This window comes from Canis lupus, chromosome 20 (genome assembly GCF_048164855.1).
Source record: "Canis lupus baileyi chromosome 20, mCanLup2.hap1, whole genome shotgun sequence".
Lineage (NCBI taxonomy): Eukaryota > Metazoa > Chordata > Mammalia > Carnivora > Canidae > Canis > Canis lupus.
This window is the reverse complement of record NC_132857.1, coordinates 26114574-26128559: the sequence shown is the minus strand read 5'-3', so window position 1 is coordinate 26128559 and position 13986 is coordinate 26114574. Positions and strand designations below refer to the sequence as shown.

The window sequence follows — 13986 nt, the reverse complement described above, 5'->3', positions numbered from 1 at the left end:
AACAACTCTGCATTGAGTAAAATGACTAGAAGGAAAAAATCACCGTTAAAGAAAGGAGCAGAAATAATACTTTCTATCACAGAGTTACAGAATATGGATTACAACTCAATGTCACAAAGCCAATTCAGAAGCACAATTACAAAGCTACTGGTGACTGGAAAAAAAGCATGAATGATTCTACACACTTCATGACTGCAGAATTTAGATATAATCAGTACAAAATTAAAAATCAATTAGGAGAGAGGTGGGGCAAGGTGGCAGAAGAGTAGGGTCCCCAAGTCACCTGTCCCCAGCAAATTACCTAGATAACTTTCAAATCATCCTGAAAACCTATGAATTCGGCTTGAGATTTAAAGAGGGAACAGCTAGAATGTTACAGTGAGAAGAGTTCGGCTTCTACAAGGTAGGAAGATGGGGTGGGGTGGTTAGAAATAAAGAAACAAGGGATCCCTGGGTGGCGCAGCAGTTTAGCGCCTGCCTTTGGCCCGGGGCGTGATCCTGGAGACCCAGGATCGAATCCCACGTCGGGCTCCCGGTGCATGCAGCCTGCTTCTCCCTCTGCCTATGTCTCTGCCTCTCTCTCTCTCTCTCTCTCTCTCTCTCTGTGACTATCATAAATAAATAAAAATTAAAAAAAAAAATAAAGAAACGAAAGGCATCCAAGGGGGAAGGGCCCTGTGAGGAGCCCAGCTAAGGTGACAGGGCTAGTGCCCCCAGGACAGGAGAGCCCAGCCCCGGAGAAGCAGGAGCTTCATCAATCTTCCCGGACAGGATGAGCACTGGGTGTTATTCTGTATGTTGGCAAATTGAACACCAATAAAAAATAAATTTATTATTAAAAAAAAAAATCTTCCCGGAGGGAAGGTGCTCACAGGGAGTTGGAGCAGAATCCCAGGAGGGCGGGGATGCCCTCAGGTTCCCAGGGGCACTAACAGACACCTGCACCCCAGGGAGAGTGCGCCACACCCCACAGCCCAGCTCCCTAAAGGGCTGCAGCGCGCACTGGGCTGGACCTGGGAGAAGCAGCTCCCAGGCGGCTTGGGCGGCGGCTCCGGGGGGAGGGAGCTGCGTGCCCCGGAGCACAATTCCACCAGCACAGGCCCAGAAGCCTAGGGCGCCGGGGGACACAGCCGAAGATCCGGCGCTCCCCCCAAGACAGGCAAAGGCCAGGAGGGCATAGGACAGCAAGGCGGCCTGAGCTGTGCAGATCAGTGGCCCCCACCCCCAGAGCATCCAGGCCCTGCAGACTAAGAGCTCCTTAGTTATTGCAGGAGCTAAATCCAGAGCTCCAGAACTGGCCGCCACCACTGTTGTTGTTCCTCCTGGGGCCCACAGGATAAACAACCCCCAACGAGCCTCTCAGTGGCCTCACTGGATAAACAGGTTAAATATCTTTCACTGAGCCCTGCACCAGGCAGGGGACTGAGCAGCTCCCCCAAGTGCTAACACCTGAAAAACAGCACAGCAGGCCCCTCCCCAAGAAGACCAGCTAGACCGACAAGGGAAATACAAATTATTGACCAAGCAACACTGGAAACTTCCAGAGGAAGTCAAGGGATTTACAGTATACAGAGGATACTCCCCCTTGTTTTTTGTTTTTTTATTTCTGTTGCTTCCCCCCCCCCTTTTTCTTTCTTTCTTTTTTCTTTTCTTCTCTTTTTTTTTTTCTTTTTTCTTTTTTTCTTTTTCTTTTCCTCTATCTCTTCTCCCCTTTTCTCCTTTTCCCAATACAACGTGTTTTTGGCCACTCTGTACTGAATAAAAGGAAAACCTCACCTCAAAAAAAAGAATCAGAAACAGTCCTCTCTCCCTCAGTTACAAAATTTGGATTACAATTCAATGTCAGAAAGCCAATTCAGAAGCACTATTATAAAGCTACCGGTGGCTCTAGAAAAAAGCATAAAGGACTCAAGACACTTCATGACTGCAGAATTTAGATCTAATCAGGCAGAAATTAAAATCAATTAAATGAGATGCAATCCAAAATAGATGTCCTAATGACGAGGGTTAACGAGGTAGAAGAACGAGTGAGTGACACAGAAGACAAGTAGATGGCAAAGAGGGAAACTGAGGAAAAAGAGACAAACAATTAAAAGATCATTAGGATAGATTAAGGGAAATTAGTGACAGCATAAGGAAGAAAAATCAACATTTAATTGGGATTCCCAAGGGCGCCGAAAAGGACAGAGGTTCAGAATATGTATTTGAACAAATCATAGCTGAAAACTTTCCTAATCTGGGAAAGGAAACAGGCATTCAGATCCAGGAAATAGAGAGATCCCCCCCTAAAATCAATAAAAACCGTTCAACACCTAGACATATAATAGTTAACCTTGCAAATTCCAAAGATAAAGAGAAGATCCTTAAAGCAGCAAGACACAAGAAAGACTTTTATGGGGAGGACTATTAGGGTAACAGCAAACCTCTCCAGGGACCTGGAAGGCCAGAAAGGGCTGGCAAGATGTATTCAGGGTCCTAAATGAGAAGAACATGCAACCAAGAATACTTTATCCAGCAAGGCTCTCATTCAAAATGGAACGAGAGATACAGAGCTTCCAAGACAGGAAGGAACTGAAAGAATATGTGACCTCCAAACCTGCTCTGCAAGAAATTTTAAGGGGGACTCTTAAAATTCCCCTTTAAGAAGAAGTCCAGTGAACAATCCACAAAAACAGGGACTGAATAGATATCATGATGACACTAAACTCATATCTGTCAATAGTAACTCTGAACATGAACGGGCTTAATGACCCCATCAAAAGGCGCAGGGTTTCAGACTGGATAAAAAAGCAGGACCCATCTATCTGCTGTCTATAAGAGACTCATTTTAGACAGAAGGACACCTACAGCCTGAAAATAAAAGGTTGGAGAATCATTGACCAATCAAATGGTCCTCAAAAGAAAGCAGGGGTAGCCATCCTTATATCAGATAAACTAAAATTTACCCCGAAGACTGTAGTGAGATTTGAAGCGGGACACTATATCATACTTAAAGGATCTATCCAACAAGAGGACTTAACAATCCTCAATATATATGCCCCGAATGTGGGAGCTGCAAATATATCAATCAATTAATAATCAAAGTGAAGAAATACTTAGATAATAATACACTTATACTTGGTGACTTCAATCTAGCTCTTTCTATACTCGATAGGTCTTCTAAGCACAACATCTCCAAAGAAACGAGAGCTTTAAATGATACACTGGACCAGATAGCTTTCACAGATATCTACAGAACTTTACATCCAAACTCAACTGGATACACATTCTTCTCAAGTGCACATGGAACTTTCTTCAGAATAGACCATATACTGGGTCACAAATCGGGTCTGAACCGAGACCAAAAGACTGGGATTGTCCCCTGCAGATTCTCACACCATAATGCCTTGAAATTAGAACTAAATCACAACAAGAAGTTTGGAAGGACTTCAAACACGTGGAGGTTAAGGACCATCCTGCTAAAAGATGAAAGGGTCAACCAGGAAATTAAGGAAGAATTAAAAACATTCATGGAAACTAATGAGAATGAAGATACAACCGTTCAAAATCTTTGGGATGCAGCAAAAGCAGTCCCAAGGGGGAAATACATCGCAATAAAAGCATCCATTCAAAAACTGGAAAGAACTCAAATACAGAAGCTAACCTTACACATAAAGGTCTAGAGAAAAAACAGCAAATAGATCCTACACCCAGCAGAAGAAGAGAGTTAATAAAGATTCGAGCAGAACTCAACGAAATCGAGACAAGAAGAACTGTGGAACAGATAAACAGAACCAGGAGTTGGTTCTTTGAAAGAATTAATAAGAGAGATAAACCATTAGCCAGCCTTATTTAAAAAGAAGAGAGAGAAGACTCAAATTAATAAAGTCATGAATGAGAAAGGAGAGATCACTACCAACACCAAGGAAATACAAACGATTTTAAAAACATATTATGAACAGCTATACGCCAATAAATTAGGCAATCTAGAACAAATGGACGCATTTCGGGAAAGCCACAAACTACCAAAACTGGAACAGGAAGAAATAGAAAACCTGAACAGGCCAATAACCAGGGAGGAAATTGAAGCAGTCATCAAAAACCTCCCAAGACACCAGAGTCCAGGGCCAGATGGCTTCCCAGGGGAATTCTATCAAATGTTTAAAGAAGAAACCACACCTATTCTACTAAAACTGTTTGGAAAGATAGAAAGAGATGGAGTACTTCCAAACTTGTTCTATGAGGCCACCATCACCTTAATTCCAAAACCAGACAAAGACCCCACCAAAAAGGAGAATTACAGACCAATATCCCTGATGAACGTGGATGCAAAAATTCTCAACAAGATACTAGCCAATAGGACCCAACAGTACATTAAGAAAATTATTCACCATTACCAAGTAGGATTTATCCTCGGGACACAAGGCTGGTTCAACACTCATAAAACAATCAATGTGATTCATCATATCAGCAAGAGAAAAACCAAGAACCATATGATCCTCTCATTAGATGCAGAGAAAGCATTTGACAAAATACAGCATCCACTCCTGATCAAAACTCTTCAGAGTGTAGGGTTAGAGGGAACATTCCTCAACATCTTAAAAGCCATCTACAAAGAGCCCACAGCAAATATCATTCTCAATGGGGACGCACTGGGAGCCTTTCCCCTAAGATCAGGAACAAGACAGGGATGTCCATTCTCACCACTGCTATTCAACATAGTACTGGAAGTCCTAGCCTCAGCAATCAGACAACAAAAAGACATTAAAGGCATTCAAATTGGCAAAGAAGAAGTCAAACTCTCCCTCTTCGACGATGACATGATACTCTACATAAAAAACCCAAAAGCCTCCACCCCACGATTGCTAGAACTCACACATCAATTTGGCAGCATGGCAGGATACAAAATCAATGCCCAGAAGTCAGTGGCCTTTCTATACGCTAACAATGAGACTGAAGAAAGAGAAATTAAGGAATCAATTCCATTTACAATTGCACCCAAAAGCATAAGATACCTAGGAATAAACCTAACCAAAGAGGTAATGGATCTATACCCTAAAAACTATAGAACACTTCTGAAAGAAATTGAGGAAGACACACAGTGATGGAAAAATGTTCCATTCTCATGGATTGGCCGAATTAAATTGTGAAAATGTCAATGTTACCCAGGGCAATTTACACGTTTAATGCAATCCCTATCAAATACCATGGACTTTCTTCAGAGAGTTAGAACAAATTATTTTAAGATTTGTGTGGAATCAGAAAGACCCGAATAGCCAGGAGAATTTTAAAAAAGAAAACCATTTCTGGGGGCATCACAATGCCAGATTTCAGGTTGTACTACAAAGCTGTGGTCATCAAGACAGTGTGGTACTGGCACAAAAACAGTCACATAGATCAATGGAACAGAATAGAGAACCCAGAAGTGGTCCCTTAACTTTATGGTCAACCAATGTCGATAAAGGAGGAAAGACTATCCACTGGAAGAAAGACAGTCTCTTCAATAAATGGTGCTGGGAAAATTGGACAGCAACATGGAGAAGAATGAAACTAGACCATTCTGTTGCTCCATACACAAAGATAAACTCAAAATGGATGAAAGATGTAAATGTGAGACAAGATTCCATCAAAATCCTAGAGGAGAACACAGGCAACACCCTTTTTGAACTCGGCCACAGTAACTTCTTGCAAGATACATCCACGAAGGCAAAAGAAACAAAAGCAAAAATGAACTATTGGGACTTCCTCAAGATAAGAAGCTTTTGCAGAGCAAAGGATACAGTCAACAAAACTAAAAGACAACTTACAGAATGGGAGAAGGAGAATTACAGACCAATATCCCTGATGAACTTGGATGCCAGAGTTTTCACCAAGATACTAGCCAAGAGGATCCAGCAATACATTAAGAGGAGTATTCACCATGACCAAGTGGGTTTTATTCCTGAGCTGCAGCAGTCGTTCAACATTCACAAATCAATGCGATATACCACATTAATAAAAGAGAATAAGAACCATATGATCCTCTCAATAGATGCAGAAAAAGCCTTTGATAATCCTACACATCCTTTCTTGATAAAAACCCTCCTCCATGTAGGGATCTAGAGAACACACCTTAACATCTAAAGACCATATACAAAAGAACTATAGTGAATATCATCCCCAACAAAGAAAAACTGAGAGCTTTTCCCCTGAGGTCAGGAACATGACAGAGATGTCCACTCTCACCATTGCTCTTAAACATAGTACTAGAAGTGCTAGCCTCAGCAATCAGAGAACAAAAGAAATAAAAGGCATCCAAATCAGCAAAGAAGAAGTCAAACTTTCACTCTTTGCAGATGACATGATACTCCATCTAGAAGACCCCAAGAACTTCACTCAAAAACTACTAGAACTTGCACAGGAATTCAGCAAAGTCACAAGATATAAAATTAATGCATATAAGTCAGTTATATTTCTATACACTAACAATGAGACAGAAGAATGAAAAATCAAGGAATCCATCCCATTTACAACTGCACCAAAAACCATAAAATACCTACGAATACACCTAGCCAAAGAGGTTAAGCAACTATACTGTGAAAAGTATAGAACACCTATGAGAGAAATTGAGGAAGACACAAAAAAGATGAAAAAATATCATATGCTCATGGATAGGAAGAATAAAGAATTTTTTAAATGCCTATGCTACCCAAAGCAATCTACACATCCAATGCAGTCCCTATCAAACATTTTTCACAGAGCTGAAACAAATAATCCTAAAATTTGTATGGAACCACAATATACACCCAAATAGCCAGAGGAATCCCCCCAAAAAAGAAAACTAAAGCTGGGGGTATCACAATGCCTGACTTCAAACAGTATTACAATGGTATAATCATCAAGACAGTGTGGTGCTGGCACAAAAACAGACACATAGATCACTGCAACAGAATGGAAAACCCAGAAATGTACTCTCAACTCTATGACCAAAGGAAAGAACATCCAATGGAAAAAGAGTCTCTTCAACAAATGGTGTTGGGAAAATTGGACAGCCACATGCAGAAGGAAACTGGACTATTTTGTCATACCATACACAAAAATAGGCTCAAAACAGATGAAAAACCTAAATGTGAGGCAAGAATCCATCAAAATCCTACAGAAGAACACAGGCAGCAACCTCTCTGACCTCAGCCACAGCAACTTCTTGTGAGACATGCCTCCTAAAACAAGGGAAACAAAGATAAAAATGAACTATTGGGACTTCATCAAGATAAAAAGCTGCACAGCAAAGGAAACTGTCAACAAAACTAAAAGACAACCTACAGAATGGGAGAAGATATTTGCAAATGACATATCAGATAAAGGGCTCACTCGTATCCAACATCCAGAAATAACTTATCAAACTCAACACCCAGAAAACAACAAATCCAGTCAAGAAATGGGCAGAATATATGAACAGACACTTCTCCAAAGAAAACATAGACATGGAAAACAAGCACATGAGAAAATGCTCTGCATTAACTGCCATCAGGGAAATACAAATAAAAACCACAATGAGATACCACCTCACACCAGTGAGAATGGGGAAAAGTAACAAGGCAGGAGACCACAAATGTTGGAGAGGATGCGGAGAAAGGGGAACCCTCTTGCACTGTTAGAGGGAATGTGAACTGGTACAGCCACTCTGGAAAACAGAGTGGAGGTTCCTCAAAAGGTTAAAAATGGAGCTACCCTTTGACCCAGCAATTGCACTACTAGGTATTTATACAAAGAATACAAACATAGGGATTTGAGGGGCCACATGCACCCCAGTGTTTAGAGCAGCACTATCCACAATAGCCAAACTGTGGTAAAAGCCCAGATGTCCACTGACAGATGAATGGATAAAGATGTAGTGTGTATATATGTATATATACACACACACACTACTCAACCATCAAAAAAGAATGAAATCTTGCCATTTGCAAAGTCATGGTTGGAGTATTGTTTGGCATTATGCTCCATGAAATAAGTCAGTCAGAGAGACAAATACCATATGATTTCACTCATATGTGGAATTTAAGAAACAAAACTAATAAACATAGAGGAAGGGAAGGAAAAATAAAATAAGATGAAAACAGAGAGTGATGCAAACCATAAGATACTCTTAACTATAGGAAACAAACTGAGAATTGTATGAATGGAGATGGGTGGGGGGAAGGGGTAATGGGTGATGGGCACTAAGGAGGGCACTTGATGTGAGGAGCACTGGGTGCCATATGCAACTGATGAATCACTAAATTCTACCCCTGAAACTAATAGTATACTATATTTGAACTAAGTTGAATTTAGATAAAAAATTTCTTTTAATTATAAGGATACTACTAGTTGGGCTTGAAAAACTGCCTAGAAGACACTAGAGAATCCCTTATGCATAAATAATATCACTAAAATCTAGTCAGGCCAAACTAAAAATCTCAAATAAACAATTCAACTTTACATCGAAAGCAACTGGAAGAAGAAAAATGATGTTTAAAGTTAGTAGAAGGAAAATAATAATAAAAATCAAAGTGGAAATCAATGAAATAGAGACTAACAATAGAAAAGGTCAATGAAACTAAGCAGTGGTTCTCTAAAAATATAAACAATATTGACAAACTGTTAGACTTACAAAAAAGAGAGAGAAGGCTCAGATAAAATCAGTAATAAAAGAGACACTACAATTTATGCCACAAGTCCAAAGTATCATAACAGACTACTGTGAACAATTATATGCCAACAAATTGGACAATCTAGAAACAATGGATAAATTATTTAACAGTTACGATCTGGGGCACCTGGGTGGCTCAGTCAGTTAAGCATGCCGTTGGCTCAGATCATGATCTCAGTGTCCTGGGGTGGAGTTCCATGTCAGGCTTCCTGCTCAGTGGGGAGCTTACTTCTCTCTCTCTCTCCCCCATGCTTGTGCTCACTCTCTTTGCTCTCTCCCTCAAGTAAATAAACCTTTTTAAAAATTTTATGAAGGATGATCTGGGAGTAGTTATGTGCTGGGAGGATTCCAGAGTGGGGTGAGGAATGGAATGACACTGGGGCAGGGAGCAGTGTCCATGAGTGGGTGACAGCAAGTAAAAGAAGTAGGGGTGGGGGGACACTGAGGCAGGGAGCAATGTCCGTGGAGGGAGAGAGAACATTGAGTATGAAGGACCAGGGGCCAGAAGCACCAAGGTGAAATTAGGGGAGGCCCAGTCCAGTCCAGTCCTGGGCTGGGAGGGAGGTCAGCCTGAATCAAATGAGGAATGGAAAGCCTCTCCATGGTGCTAAGGACTTCTCAGCTACTTCACCAAGAGGCCTTTCCCAGCATGCAGCACTAGAGGTCTGCTACCTTCATAGTGTGATCTGGAAACCCTGACCATTTTGAACAGGCCAAGGCTTCAACCCAGGGTATTTGATGCCACTCCCTCACAGATGGCCCAACTCCATGATAGTTGAGCCCCTACCTCCATGCCAAGTGCTGAATGCATGCTGAGAACCCAGCTCTAAGAGAGGGTCCACTGCAGGAGCCCAGCAGTACCCTGTATGCTTTAGTGTCCTGGCCTGCAGGAATGACCTTAAGTGCAGCACATATGGTGCTCTGAGCTGGGCACATTTTAAGTGTGTCTTATATGTGTTAACTATACTATTGAGCACCCCTCTCAGGCAGCTCTGTCATGTCCTCATTTTAAGGATGAGATTGCTGAGGCTCAGGGATGATGGGAGTAGGAAGAGGAGACAGCTGGGTCCTTCTCTCTCTGGGCTATCCTTCCTGGTTGCCACTGTACAGGTGCTCACCTTCCTGCACTGGTGACCAGGCTTCCCTTGAAGACCCTGTGGCATAGGGGACTGCCACTCACAGAGCTGGGGTGACTTAGGCCAGATCTGTTACACACCTGAGATGATGATGGTGGTAACTATGGCAGGTACTGGATGCCAGGCACATCTGGAGGATGCTGTCTCTAGGGTGCACACAGGGTCCATGTGCATGTGCAGGCAGGTGCATGTGCAGCTTCCTGAGAGCAGAACCACACCTACCTGGGCCCCTCCCCTCCCCATGTGGCCACAGGCCCCCTTGCAAGGGTCCGTATGTCCAACTCTCTAAGGTGTTCAGCCCACGGCACCTGGTATGCTCAGAGGATTAGTCCCTAGAGAGGAAGAGGAGCTTCAGCACGAGCTGGCAGGCCCCTGCCATAAAGGCCTGAAGGAGGGAAAGTAGCCCAGATCCACTCCTGTCCTGCTTTCCACAGACATGTGTCAAAGCACTGATGACCTTCACTTGCCAAACCCAATGGCCACCCTCTATTTCCACCTCACCTGACCACATCACTGACTGCACCCTCTTCAGCCAAGGCTACTACTCCAACTCTCCATGACCTTTGGCCCTCTGCCTCCCTCGCATCTCAGTAGGTGTGTCCACGAGCATGCCACGGGCACCTGATCCAATCCCTGTACTCAGACCTCTGTCCTGCCCTCCAAATCTTCCCATCGGGACATTTGGGACAAACCTCACCCTTCACACAGCACACTCCTAAGTCTCAGTCTGAGGTGCCCAGAATGGGGCCTAGGAGCTTGGTCAGGAATCCCCCCTCCATCCTCCAGCCAAACCTCAGCAAGTCCTGCCAAGGCTTGCTTGACAACACATCTCCAATTATCCCAAGGTGTGCCTTCCCACCACACAGCTTCCAGCACTTCCCAACACTTCTCCAAGTTCTCTGTCCCCAGAGCCACCCTGCCTAGGGCCACTCGTGGCTCTGTCCCAGTCTGGAAACCCAACATAATCCCCCACCCTCCATCACAGCTCCTTCCACCGCTCTGCAGCACCCACTAATTGGGTGGTTGCTCCACTAGTAGCAAACTAGTCTGTGTATCCAGCCCCATGCCTGGCACTGAGTAGAGCCCAGTATGTGTTGAGTGCATGGATGGTGTACTCTGGTCTTAAATGGAGGAGAGTTTGAGTGGGTCAAACGCAGCAGGGACTGTGGGCAAAGCCTGGGGTGGGTGTTCAGGAGGAGACATGCTGCCCTTCCATGTGGAAGAAGGAGCAGCCACAAGGTTGGACAGGGCCTGAGACAGGCCACCTAGGGCCTACCATGACATCAGTATGGCAGGATGGGCAGAGAAGGGAGGCCTAACTATGTAGACTGGACATGTATAGAGGATTCCTCAGTGGCCTGGAAGGCCCAGGCCAGGGCTCACAGAAGGACTCAAAGCTAGTTTAGAGAAGCCCTGTGGAGGGAGCACCAGCATGGGAGATGCACTTCAGAAGTGAGGGATGGGTGTGAACCACACACCCCTCATGGCAGCCCACATGGTGCTAGGGCTACCCTGGTCTCCACCACACAGACGCTTGCAGATGTACCACCTCAGTGCACACATGGCTCACCCTGGGCAGTTAGGAATGACAGGGCAACAGCCTCTGCGCTGACAAAGTCTCAGGGTGGCCTTTCACAAGGCCCTTCCCCTCTTAGGACCTCTCCCTGAAGCCCCCTTCTCAGCCCCAAAACACTGCAAACAGAAGGCAGGGTAATATGGAACACTTGCCTCAGCCCAAGTCAGTGACCAAGGAGCAGAAGCATGGAGGCAGGGGCTTTGTGACTCTGCAATCAGACACACACCCTGATCCAAGCACATCCTCTCCTTCTGGGTTCAAAGTGGGAGCCCCAGGAGACAGGCAGGCCTGGGAGGGGTTTGACAGCAGAGACATTCTTGGGGCTGCTCTGACACCCAGTGGTGATTCTCAGAACCAACTGCTCCAAGGAGAAGTGCAGCTGCTCCCCTGCAGGGAAGTGGGGCAGTAGGCAGAGAAAGAGGGAGAAGGGGTAGGGTGGAAGAGAGGGAGGGACAGCGGGAGAGGGCAGGAGAGGGCAGGAGAGGGTGGGAGAGGGTGTAGGAGGAAGTCTCTAGGCCAGTGGTTCTTAAGACTGGAACTTGAAGTGGAATAAACTTGGCTGACTTGCTCATTCAGGTCTGGGCTGAGCCAGAGTGTATTTCTAATAGATTCCTGGGGATTGCTGGTGGTCTGGGACAACACTGAGAACCACTAGTCTAGGAAAGAAATGGGAGTCGAAAAGGAACATCTGTGCTAGTGCTGCCTACAGGCTGGTTCTGTCATTACCATGCTATATTCCCATAGTGCTGGCCCCAAAGTCCTTCCGTGGTCCTTCCCATACATCTGCTGAGCAAATGTAGCCTCCCCATTTGGGCATGAGAGGTGGCTCTTGAGAACTGGGATGAACACCTTCCACAAGGACTCAAAGGTTCAGCCTCCCATTGTGCCTGATACACTTATCCTGTGCCCATGAGATGCTCACTTGGCCTTTGACAGGTCACCAAAAGGGCTCTGCCTAAGGGGCTGCTCAGGAACACCCAAGGCTCACGGTCCATTGGGAGATAATCCTGCTTGAGAAATGTCATCCAGATGATTAGGGCTCAGGCAAGGTGCCACTGACCTGATTTATCACTGGCCAGGCAGAGGAACAGAGAGCTGTGTGAAGCCAGTGCCAAACACCTGCCTCCCACTGTATCTCTCCCCTCCTCACTGTTTTGAGCTGGCAGAGGAAGAAAGGCTCCCTAGGATGTCAGTAGGCAGAGCAAGGGTTGAAGGGAGGTGCTATTGGCAGAGTGGAGAGGAAAGCATAAGTGTTCCAGGCAGGCAGGGCTTGGAGAAGCTGGGACCAGGGGTGGTGAGGCTGGAAGGAATGCCCTGGGGACTGGTGAAAGCGCAAAGACTGCAGTCCACCCTGGACCCCTCTGACCTTCCTGAGCCCCAGGAATATGCACTTGTCATCAGCACCTGGACACTGCAACCTCACTGTGCTACACACTATACCTCAGGTTAAAACACAGAGGTCCATTCCTCCCATTGGCTGAGGAGACACAGCAAGTCACACAGAAACAGGCAAGAATGTAGAACTCTCAGTGAAGGGAGGAGAAGGAACAATCAGGGGCCATGATGTCATCTGCCACAACGCCCAGTAAATACTTGATGGGATGAATGAGTTTAACAGATGGATGAAATGACTACATTCATTGCCAGAAAGAGTGACTGTCCTTCTCTAGGTCCAAATCTGCCCATTAATTGGGGAGTAGGGAAAGAAATTACTGAACAACAACAAAAAATCTGTGACCAAATGACATTTGTATTGTGTGAACCAATCATTTATATGTAATTTGCAACTACCTAATGTACTGATCAGTGAATACCCTGCAAATAAGGGTTCACAGAAACTGATTTCCATTGAGTGTCTAGGATAGTTAGGCATTATTATCTGCTGTTTACTGTATGTTCATCAGCAACTGCAGTCAAGGTACTTCTTCCTGAGCTTGGATTACAAAGTGGCCAGGGTGACGTGACCACTGGGATGTAAAAATTTTGAGGCACCAGGCAGGGGCTCCAGATGGAGGGGTCTGCGCCCTGCTGCCTTCAGGAGCCGCGGCCCCGGGAGCACGATTCCAGCAGCACAGGCCCTGGATCCCAGGGCGCCAAGCAGACACAGCCCAGGATCCTACACTCCCCCCAGGACAGGCAGAGGCGGAGAGAGCACAGGACAGCAAGGACTCTCCTGCAACAGGGTACTCCAATGCTGTGCAGATCAGTGTACCCGCACCACCCTAGGAGCATCTAGGCTAAAGTGGACTGGGAGACTGCATTAGTTACTGCAGGGAGCTGATTCCAGAGCTGGAGACCTGGCCACTACCAGTGTTGTTGTTCCTCCTTGTTTCACCATGTGCCTGAGGAGAGGTGAGGCCACAGGGGAACACAGGTCTCACGGGATAAACAGCTCACACTGAGCCCGGCACCCGGCAGGGGGCAGGGCAGCTCCCCCAGGTACACACACCTGAGAATCAGCACAGTAGGCTCCTCTCCCAGAAGACCAGCTGGAAGGACAGGGGAAGAGCAAGTTCTTAACCAACCGGTGCTAGAAAGCTCTAGGGAAAGGCAAGGGATTTACACTATATAAAACCAGAGGAGACCACTTTGATTTTTTTTTCTTCCTCTATCCAGTACAACTGGTT

The 13986-nt window shown here is 45.3% G+C and overlaps 1 long non-coding RNA gene across 8 annotated transcripts in view; it reads right to left on the bottom strand.

Annotated features, from left to right (window-relative positions):
* LOC140611793 (uncharacterized) overlaps window positions 1-12986 on the bottom strand; it is a 144360-nt gene extending 131374 nt beyond the window's left edge. For 5 of the 8 annotated variants that reach the window (XR_012013022.1, XR_012013019.1, XR_012013014.1 and 2 more), the window contains exon 1: window positions 12800-12860. This is a non-coding gene — a long non-coding RNA (uncharacterized lncRNA). Of the gene's footprint in view, window positions 1-9863; window positions 9984-12799 lie in introns of all 8 variants that reach the window. The other 3 variants (XR_012013018.1, XR_012013016.1, XR_012013021.1) reach the window with 3 other exon arrangements.
* Window positions 12987-13986: the final 1000 nt, after the last annotated feature.